Source organism: Diadema setosum, chromosome 21 (assembly GCF_964275005.1).
Source record: "Diadema setosum chromosome 21, eeDiaSeto1, whole genome shotgun sequence".
Lineage (NCBI taxonomy): Eukaryota > Metazoa > Echinodermata > Echinoidea > Diadematoida > Diadematidae > Diadema > Diadema setosum.
Genome location: NC_092705.1, coordinates 19,537,407 through 19,549,749, shown reverse-complemented (window position 1 = coordinate 19,549,749; position 12,343 = coordinate 19,537,407).

The following is a 12,343-nucleotide window of genomic DNA, read 5'->3' as shown; positions in this document are numbered from 1 at the left end:
TGAGGTCAAAGGTCAAAGGTCAAAAGGTCAGGGTCAAATACATGAAATTTCACTATTTTCGCCATATCTATTGAATGCCTGAAGATATTTTCTTGAAATTTAGTGTATACATGTATTACCCAATTAAGATTCTCTGGTGAAAGTTTGGGTCATGAGGTCAAAGGTCAAAGGTCAAAAGGTCAAGTAAAAATATCAAAACTTCTTTTTTTTTCTCCGTGCCTTGGAAAATTGTTCAAGGTATCTTCATGGAACATAGTATATACATGTACTGCCAGTGACTGGAAGTGATTATCTAGAGAATGTAGGGTTCGTGGGGTCAAAGGTCAGGGGTCAAAGGTCAAGTGCAACACTTCAAAATTTTACTATTTCCCTCATATTTATGCAATGCCAGCAGGGTTATTAGTTTTTTACACTTGGTGTATGCATGTGTAACCTAATAGAATTTCTCTGGAAAGTTTTTTTTTTCTTCTTTTTTTGCCTCAAAGGTCAAAAGGTCAAAGATCAAGTGAAAGTGCTGAACTAACTTTTTCCTCCATATCTCGAAGTGGCTCAAATTATCTTGAAACTTAGTACATATTATGCATGTTCTACCTGAAAGTGATTACCTTATGAATTTTAGGGTCAAGGGCCAGATGAAAATGGTAACAATTTACTATTCAATTCAGAAATTGCACTTTTTCTCCACACCTGTACCTTGAAAATTACTCAATGCCTAAATGTATGAATGGGTCAAAGTCAAGTTAAAGTCCTTAAATCCCTAGATACATGCTCTCCTATTCATCCAATTAAACCTAGGTCAAGGAAGGTGAACATTCAACACATTTGTGACAAACTTGTCATTTCAATATTTTGCCAATTTTGTGAAAATGTAATCACACATTGTCCACATGTACTATCTAGACCTATTGGGAAAATCATGCATTATGGCGGAGGCATACCAGTCGCCAAAGCGACATTTCTAGTTTCTTTTTATTTCTTTTAGTTTATATTTTGGCCATTGGTAAAGGGGTGGGGGACCCCTGAACCCCCCCCCCCCCTTCCCCTATAGTTACCCTGATGTGGTAGGGTAAAAAACAAAAGGTGACTTTGCTTCTTTTCTTTGTCAACTATGCGACGGGTACATACAGATATATATATATATATATTTTTTTAATCTTTGTCTGGAGATATGCTTCTTCGCCAATCTGATTGCAGCTTACATTCCCTAATGCAGTTTGAATCTCAGCTCTGCTCTTCCCCATTGCAACTGTATTAACTTCAACGAGAAGGAAGAAAAAAAAAATGTTAATGTCTGAAACATATAACTTACTGAAACATACATTACTATTATTATCATTATTACTATTATTGTTATTATTATTATCATTATTATTATCATTATTATTGTTATTATTAGCATTATTATTATATATAGGCCTGATCTATGATGTACAGAGTAATAGTTGAAATCACATTTATTTCTATTGCCTTTTCTTCATTCAAAATGTGTTTTTCTTCACTGTGAGATCATCAACGATATTATGACACAAATTGAGGAAATTTTCTCCGTTGAAAATAGTCAGGTAGTCAGTCGCCGAATTGGCTTATGATTACTGAAGATAAATATAATTGAAAAGGCGTATTTCCCGACAGAATTCCTTCAACAATAGTTCTAGAACAATTAAATATTTTTTTTTCATCCACGCACATTCTCTAGAATACCCTTTTTCAATGACATGGATTGATGAAACTTACGTTACAACACTATTGCAGGGACCTGATCCATTGTTTATGAAGTAGAAATCTGCGTAATCTATATAATTTCATTACCTATTCAATTTTCCTAAAACAATGTTAAATTCATTGTTTATACTTTGACATCATTAAAGCCAAGTTGAACATCAACGCCCACCAAACAATATTTATAGAAAGATACTTTATGTCCCCTTTTTACTGAATCCTCCAAACAATAACATACAGCTGTAAATGAGTTTGATATGTTTTGACGGAGAAACTCATCAACATCATAACTGCAACAATTAAATTGTTTCAAATTAAACAGGCTTTTCTGTGGATTGTCTGTTATTAACATGACAACATCTTGAAACTTATGTTACCAAAATTTGAAATGTACGTTACTCAATAAATTGAGTAATTTATTTCAAAAGAATATACCTCTACAGCAAAGTAATAACTTGATTTTTACGGTGAAAACTACTGAGTCAGACTTAATAAACACACAATAAACAGATGTAAAGCATGATTCTATAATGAAAAAACAACACATTTCCAACAATCTATACTTACTCAGTTTTTCAACACATTATGTTTGCAGGTTTAAAGGTATTTTTACCTGCCAATGCTCAAGATGCCAGTGAAAGAGGTTGCTAAGCTATCCCATGACCTCAAATCGATGGCACAGATTTGAGAAATGTACATTTAGATGGTAATTAATGGTGTAATTGGGCTTTCTTTCATTTGGTGGTAACGTAAGTTACATCACGTATGTTACATTTGTGGATGAAATCGCATTAAGTTAGCAACATAATAATGAATCTTTTGCCACCCATGGGCATAAGGACAATCTACTCCATCAGTCTCAACTCTAGAACAATCATTCGAGCCATGCACCTTCATACTTTTTACAAATATGGTAACGTATGTTACTTCTCTTAAAACTACCTTTTGAAAATCTATATTTGCGAGATTAAGCAGTCGCATGTCTCTTGAACATGAGTGATGAAATATTCTTTAACTTAAACTTAGACCCCTTTTGGTCAGAATTAAAAACAATACAATTGTGCAGTACTCACTGTAATAGCATAACCAAGTTTGCAGTACAAAGATGGTAACATAGGTTTCAGCACATCTGGAGACACATTTCCAACGGGTATTTTGTTTTTAAAGAATGGTTAGCTTAAAAAGCTGTGTTAGGTTTTCATAGAACATTAAGCTGCATTTATGAAACTGTGAGTAGGCTTCTTCTTTAAGCTCATATTTTCCTACAGAGCTGAGAAAACATAAAAAATCATTGTTGGCGACATGCACTTTTTAGCCTGTTGGCCAAACTTAACCCTCCATCAATGGCGTAGTGGTTAAATCTCGCCTTCAAAATAATTTTAATTTGTGTTTATATTTCCCTTGGCATCACATAAAACCACAGGAGCACTTTAAAAGAGCTTTTTATCTCTACTAGGTGAGTGGGAACGTAAGTGACACAATTTTTTACCAATTGCGCTGAAATAGTGGTTTTGGGCCATTTATGCAAAACTTCGGAACCCTGCGCCAGGGCGTCGCAAATTTTGTGTCAAAAGATGGGGGAACTGGAAAGGAAAAAGATGTGAATCATATTGCAGTGACTGCATTTTGGGATGGCGATACATCACACAGAAAGTCGAGGGGGGCCTCAAAGCCCCCCCCCCCCCCAGCCTAGTGAGGATTCAGGAGCAGTAGCTCACTTTTCTCTAAGTTTTCCCCCAGCTTTTGATATGTTGTAGTTGACAATGGGGCTATCGTAAGTGTGCACTCCACTTCTCAATTAGATGTTGGGATCACATCTACATAAACATTAGCCTGAAATTGATACTAGGCTTCATTTGAATGAGCTGTTATACAATATGTATCGTGTGGCTGGTATAGCTTGAGAACAAGAGGCCATGTCACCCCCAAATTTTCTGCACTTGTAGTCTATGTCACATGCATCATTTTATAACCCAACAATTTTTTAATTAGATGCCATCTTGGATATGTAAATTAGGGTCAAAGTCAAAACTACTTTATTCTGTATCATCGAAAGTAATGCTTTATTTGCACACATATAGAGCATGTTACTATAATCACTTTATAAAATGAAGACTTCATAATAGTCAGATGGGATCTTGGCTGGGTAATTGGGTTCAAAGGTCCACAATACCAGTACTTATTTCTGTACTATTATAGAATATTAGTTATCGTGTGTCTTTACAGAGTCAAACATACTTCTGTCCGTATTTTGGTATATACATTGTACATGCCTTGTTGCCTAATATTTTACACACATATAGACCAGATAAATTGAATCATTGAAAAGTGACGTTTTAATCACATTTGATCTGGGTTATGTAAATTGTGATCAAAAGTTTTAATATTTTTGTATCTCAGTATTTCAGCATGTGTCTTTGGAATGACATACCTCATCTGCCTCATATTTTCTAAGCATGTACATGCTGTAGCTCATGTGGCATGGAGCAATTCATGAAATAGCAAGATCTTCATCAGATACCATCTCAATGGCTGTGAAAAATAGGGTCAAAGGTCAAAAATGTCATTATTCTGTATTATGGTTAGTCCAAGCACAATTGTCCCCATATTTTGTAGACCATGTTGCATTTCAGGTTTCAGGTTTGTTTGTTTTTTTCCCGTGGAAAAATGAGCAAAGAAAATGGGATTCCATTGAGATTCGAACTCGAGACCTCCAGATGCTAGCCTGGTGCTCTACCGACTGAGCTATAGAAAGCCCTAGATCAGTGTTTCGCCCAGAAAACCTAAATTCTCAATGCTCGGATGGTCAGAAGCTATAGCAGTGTGTTTGTGTGTGACACACACGCACACACTTGAACCTGGCATAAACCCGAAGGATAATTCAACTTCAGGATAAATGCGAGGGATCACCGAAGTGATGCAGCTTCTTGAGTATGTAACAAATGCAAACAGAAGACTAGAAATGTCGCTATGGTGACTGATGCCTCCGCCATAATGCATGATTCTCCCAATAGGCGTATAGTACAATGTCTTCACAATGTGTGATCCATGACAGTTTCACATAACTGGCAAAATATTGAAATGACAGGTTTGTCAGAAATGTCTTGAACTGGCCGTTTGCTTTAATTTTCCAAGAGTGCAGGTACACATATTTGGGGAATTGAGAATTTTTACTTGAATTCTGACAGACCTTTTTATAAGTTTATGCATTGAGTAATTTCCAAGGTATGAAGAAAGAGTGTAATGACGGTACAAAATGGATTTTTTTTTTTCGGGGGGGGGGGGGGCATTGAAACCTGGCCTTTGCCCTTTAACCTTTGACCCTTGACCTTCTGGCTGGAAATTTCCCAGAGAATCTCCATTAGGTAATGCATGTATTAAGTTTTGAAACTAATAATGCAAGCATTACATGTACTAGTATATGAGGGAAATAGTAAAATTTTTAGATGACCTTGACCTTTGACCCCTGACTATTGTTGACCCATGACCCCTAAATTCCCTAGATAATCCCTGCCAGTCAGTACATGCGTATGTACCAAGTTCCATGAAGATACATTGAACCATTTGCGAGAAAAGTGATATTGCAACATTTTCACCTAACCTTTGACCTTTTAACATTTGACCTTATGACATGAAACTCTCTCTGGAGAATCTTTACGCAGTAGTACAAGTCCACAACAAGTTTCAAGAAAATACCTTTGGGCATTGCATAGATATGGGGGAAATTGCAACATTTGTACCATTTGACCTTGACCTTTTGACCTTTGACCTCTTGCCAATGTCACTAAAATCTACTCAACTAATTGTCCCATCATACATCATCCTTGGACCAATTTTGGTGAAAGCTGCTTCATCCAATTTTGAGTTATCACGTAAACAGATAAATTTTAGGATTTGACCTTGATCTTTGACCTTTGACCTGTCCGATTTCACTGAAAAACTAATCAAGTAATTGTCCCATCATACATCATCCTCCAACAAAGTTTGGTGAAATTTGCTCTATTATCCAGTCTTGAGTTATCGCGTAAACGGATACAATTTCATGATTTGACCTTGACCTTTGACCTTTAGCCGATTTCACCAAAAATCTACTGAAATAATTGCCCCATCATACTTCATACTTGGACCAAGTTTGGTGAAATTCCAGTAAATATTACTCAAGTTATCGCGTAAACGAAAGCGGACGGACGGACGGACGGACGGACAACCCGAAAACATAATGCCTCCGGCACCACTTCATGGCGGAGGCATAAAAACTGACCAGAAATGAATACAAATTATCAGTGGAAAAATGAGCAAAGAAAATGAGGTTCCATCGGGATTCGAACCCCGAGACCCCCGGATGCTAGCCCGGTGCTCTACCAACTGAGCTATAGAAAGCCCTGGTTCAGTGTTCGTCTCAGAAACCCTAAATTCTCAATTTTTTTTCCATTACATAACAACTACTTCATCAGATGCCATCATTGCAGTATGAATTAGGATGAAAGGTCAAAATATGTAATTCTGTGTATTGTAAATACAGATTTTGTGTTCGCTATCACTGACACACAAAGTTCAAAGAACTACATGTAGTCTTGGGAATGTAAGATACTGGAAGAAAATTGAACATATCTGTGAAACCTTTGTAAGACTGTCCTGTCATTAATGGAATGCAACACAAACAACCATCTTTGATCCACAAACAAATCACACAAAGAAGGCACAGACAAACATATCTTAATGTAGAAATCAGTCTTTAGTGTTATTATTATACACACTATATACGGCCTCCCATTTTTTGCGTCCATTATCTGCAACAGACAACTACCCATACCTGTGTCTACAAATTTGCTGCTACAAACTGGAGTCAATGTACACATATCTCAATATTGTACATAGTAATAATTTCTATGGAGTATTATTCTAAATATCTAAATGGTACAGTTTAATGTAAAAAGAACAAAAAGAGAATTTACATGACACCATAATTTTTGCTTTGCACAAAGTATACTCATATTAACGCTATGTACGTGATCCAGTAGATGCAATGAAAAACTCTCATCGGATTTCCCCCTACACTATACAGTAAAGTTGCTTTTATTCAATTTACATTTCTTTGTACATGCTGATCTACCAATGTGAGGGGTTCCGGCAGGGCCTACATCTCTCCTTCAATGCATTTTTCTCAATCATATGAAATGAAAACATCAAAACTTGAACTGAACTTTGAATGGCATAGTGTAAAGGAGGCACAACCTATAGGTACAAACATGCACATGCACATGTATGTACACACCAAGTACAAGTAGTGGCAAACTAGTAATGCGGAGTTTATACTTGGGAGCAAAGAAGATACCCATGGCTTCACAGCATTTGTAAAAAAAAAAAAAAAAAAAAAATGCAGCAGTGCACTGAACTCATCAGCAAACAATTCTTCCTTTTCTCTGTATATAAAAAACAAAGAGAGCATCTATGCAGACTGTACCCAAGTGACAAACATCAAAGTGTATCAATACCCTGAAAATTAGCTTGTGACATAGAACACCACCTACAGGTGTAAGAGGTACCCCAAATATGCTCCTCATTGTTTATCAATTTCTTCCATAATTTACAGAAATTGACTTCAAACCCGGGGCTTACATGATCCCGTTTACAGTGCGAGGCTCGGCCGAGCCCGCCTTCATTTCAGTGTAAACGCGCAAAAGGCCAAATGCGAGGCCAAAATTGGCCGCGCATTTGGCCACACTCTGGAGGTGATCTCGGCTCGGCCGAGCCGCGGCCGAGCCCAGCCTCTTCTTGGTGTAAACACAAACTGGGCCAAATGTGCGGCCAATTTGAGTCTGGCTTCCAGACCCTCCTATTTCGCTATTCACGATATTAACCCCCTCAACGTCGAAAACTAGTATAGTTTAAGGTGGTTTTGTCCTGCAAAGGATTTTTCCTTCGGCAAAGGCCTTTGCCCGAGTGGCGACTTTGTCGCCACGGAATCCAGCTGGCAAAGGGTCTGAAAACCAGGCTATACCAAATTGCGTTTGTTTACAAGCAGAGCGCCACTACGACAAAATATTAAAAGGTTTGAATTAAAAGCGCGGCCAAGCCCGGCAGTGTAAACGGACAAAATTGCGGGGATCGGCCGCGGCTCGGCCCAGCCCCGCACTGTAAACGGGGCCTAAGTTCATTCCAAAATGAACTTGGTAAACGTGCTCTTATGCGTGCATCCAGTCATTGCAGCTGTTATGAAATCATCTAAGCCATGTAATCTCGAACGTGAATGCAGCATGCATGCTACGTACCGTACGTCCACATACATTCATCAAGTACCAAGGAATGCATTGTGCACCCAAGCCTGCACTCGGCTAATTGGGCGAGGGCATGGTATGTAGCTACAGCTGGCCAAGCCATCACACACATACGTATACTACACATGTAAGCATAAGGTATGTATTATGAAGAAAGTTTGAGCGACCAGAGAAAGCACATCCCATATGAATATATCCAATCTGTGGAAATGATTCCTATTGATAGTGCCTATTGACTAGTCTAAAATCATGATGCATACCCTTTTTAGTGCAATTTAAATCCTTGTTCTCATTATTTCTAGTCATTAAGAACTTCACACTCGTACTTACAGGAAACATAATTAGAAAACCAGTCACCACTGTAATAAATCAAATTTTCAACATACTGATACACTTTAAATCCAAGTAAGAATCTTCACATACAGACAAGCCATGGTGCATGCAAATGTTTACAATTCAGTCAATTTGTTTCTATTAGTGCTCACTTTCTAATAACTGGTATGTCTTCTTTACAACTGTCACTTGAAAATTCTGCATAGTAGCAAGTGAAACTGCAAGGGGGGGGGGACCTAAAGAAATTGTTTATAAACAAAAACTATAGACCGATTCTGTGAGGCGGTTTGTGTATTATCGGCATGGGCAGCGCCATTACTGCGATGTCCCGGCTGACCCCCCCTCTCCCCCACCCCCTCCCTACATTAGCACGCGCACGGAATAAAAAACTGACGCACGGTTGTTTTAGCCAATAGGCGTTGCGTACCGAGTGCATGAACACTCGCTTAATGCGCGAACCTTTGTTACAAGTGCGGGTACTCCTCCTACAAGTGCGCGATAAACATGTTGCCCGTGGGGTGGGGGAGAGGAGGGGGGTAGGCTGGGACACCGCAATTTGAGCTAATGGCTGCGCCCAATGCCACAAATTGTCTGCTGCCCTCAACGCACCCGAATCGGTCTATTTCATGTTGCCTTGATATCCCCTATCTCATGCCAGTAAGTCTTGTTGATTTTATTGCTGATGTGCTAGCCTGTTGGGGTGTGTCAAAAGGGATTGATATCATTTACAGTACTTCTTTGTATGTGTGTCTGTGTTTGTGTTTGTGTTTGTGTACAGTGTAAATACCAAATAAGCAGAAAACTGGCACAATACTTTTCTATTGGCTGTCTCTATGCTGATGTGTCTGCATGCATGCTGGATTGACAGATTTTAGTTCAGAATGACTTTAAAGCTTGTCACAATCTCATCTTTTGTGTCTGTTTTTAGATTAATCTTGAGGTATTTCATGGGGGGCGGGGGTTCTGTTTTTGTACTACCATTACTGTTGAGAATGCAGAATAGAAGGGTCAGATGATGAAAGTTGTATCTAGAGGAAATCTTAGCTAAAAGAGGACATGGACGTACACTCCGATTCAGTGACAATCCAAAAGAGAGAAAGCAGCACATGAATACCTGGTACAGACCCAAATGTATGCCTTGGTCTGATGGCTGCACTCATCTTCTCTTTCTTTCATCACAACTCTTGAAAATGTCTCCAACAACTTAGGGAAAAAAGAAAAATCTCTTGCTATAATAAAAGCAATAAAAAACAATCTTATATAAAAAATTAACACAACCACACATTGGAATATGTCATGCTTGCAATTCCACCATCTGTTAAATGCTACACATATACATTTTGTTTTCAACAAACAAGATAAAATCAACAGCAGCTGTAACATTGTCCAAATGATCGTATGCATAGTTATTTTTCTCTCCATCTGACTAATATGTAATGTGAGATAAAGGTTTGTTAAATAACATTTAATTGTCATAATTATATACAAATAACTCAAGAAGACTAATTAATATCTGCATGCCATACAGATTCATGTGCGTACATCACATCATCCAGTAGAGATGACATGCCACAGGTTTCCTTCTTTCCTCCAACTCCCCCCCCCCCCCCTTCCCACTCAACAGCCTTAAAAATACATAATAAAATAAAATAGATAACAAAGACAGTGTACTGGAATACAAACTGTACATAAGAGTATTCCACACATGGTAGAAACATTATAAGTACAGCAGAAAATGGCAAGGACCAGCTATTTGCCAAGTCTTCCCTTGCAACATCCCCACTATACACAAACACACAGGCAAGTGTCTCTTTGGTTGGTCTTTAGGGATAGAGTGTATGAATATCTTGACGAGAGACTAACCACACGGACTACTGTAAAACATGATATATTCGCGGCATGAATTTTTCGCGAATTGGAGGCGACGGCCTTTTTTGAGGCATGAAATTTTCACGAAACTGCCACTGGCATTCAATGCATACAGTGTTGACAAGAACTTTCGCGTGCATTTTAATTTTGCGAATCTTGGCGCTCGCGAAATTCACGAAATTAAAATGCCCGCGAACATTCCTCGTTTTACAATATTTGGAGGGGAGAAACAACAGGGAAAATATGGATGACACACAAAAGTTCAAATTTGCATATAGGGGGTAGCAAGATAGTGTAGGTAATGGATAGTTCCTAGGACAATGCGGTTACATTTTGCCAAGATCATTCATTTTGATAGCTATCCTTCCTTGACAGCTATACCTTGATAGCAATCACGGTTTAGCCAAGTTAACAAGAAGAAAACAAGTGAGGAGAGGAAAAAAGAGAAAGCAGGGAAATTTACGCTTTAGACAAAGACTTAAGAGCACAGGTGAAATGAATGGTTATCAGGGGACATTTAGGCTCATGAATATCGATGGAATAAATATGGTATGTGTTATTTTTCTTTTAGACTTGGAATGAGTGGACAAAGCGACATAAATTCTGGAAGTGGGGTAATATTACTGCTGGAAAAAGCCCCAACCCCCACACCATGACAAAAGAAGGGCTCTGCTTCCACAATATGAATGGGGATGTGGCTAACCTAACTACACCCGAGGTTCAATGCAGTAAATCTGTCATGGCAGGTGAAATGAAAACAAACAGTTCCATGCAGATTGGAAACACAAAACACCAACATAGGGGCTTTCCAATCAGCAAGCACATAAATCACTGCATCATAACTCAACTTTGATGCAGCCCACACCCCAGGAGGGAACTATAAATAAATCAATATGATGGGAGAGGAATACAGCTGGTAACGCCATAGTTTCGGAATAACATCTTACTAGCTACTTTACTACTGATAAACCTTCCTTGTGATTAAAAGGATGGTATACATTTGGGTGAGACGGGGAATCCAGATATTCTAACTTTTTGCAAGATAATTAGAAACCACTTTTGAATATTGAAAAGCATACAATTCTAAGAGGAATTCAAAGTTTATTTGATGAAATCAGTTTTGATGTGGCTGAGATATCCAAAAACAAAGTAAAAGTGGTCCTAAAAAAGGTGGGGCCCACCTTCTTTTAGTTTTTGGATACATGTACAACTGTATCTCAGCCATTCCAAAACCAATTTTCATCAAATTAACTTTGAATGCTTTTATATATTTCATGAGAGGTTTATCATTATCTCAGACAAAAAAAAAAATTGGAAACCTGAAGCCCCATCTCAACCAAAACTAAACCATCCATTTAAATCTGTGGACAGTGACAGGAAACAAGAAACTGCTATGAGATTAACCCTAACTTACCTGTTGGGCTATTTAGCGAGCTTGAATTCCTGGGGGGGGGGGGCATTATGGCCCCCCTTCAGATCTCGGCCGTTGATCGCGCGATCGGCGCAAAATTTTGCATGAACATAAAGCCGGATGTAATCTACAAGACTGTTAAGTTAAATTTTCAAAAAAATTGCATTTTCTATTTTAAATCAATTAATTATGCAAATATATGCAAAAAAAAACTCATTTTCATCTGTAATTGGCTTATAAAAGCTTATGGAATGCTGATTTTTGATGTAAATATTCCTAGTGACATTCCAAATATTTGTGCGTTAAGAAAAATTTCAGTATCAAAATTAATTTATGTTTTTTATTGTTTTATCAATTCTTTATGTATTTCTTTGTTTTTACGAACTTTTATTTTGTTGTTTTTTCAGAACTTGTCACACACATTTTCTGAAGCATAATTATACTAAAATAAATTGATTTCAGCTATTAAAATTACAAATATGAATCTTTATATGAATTAATTGAATAAACACAATTTGTATTGACTTTGTACACAAAATCACGTTTTCGAGCAATTTTGGGGTTGACGAAAGTTTTTTGAAGGGGTGTGGCTTTGGAACGGTATGCCCGGGCATGACAAATATGGTCTCAAAAGTTGCGCGAGACTTGAAATTAAAAAGTCAGCGAACGGCGCGGTCAAAAAATATTGCGCGCCGGAATGGTCGCGGAATTCATCGAGGGGGGGGGGGCCATT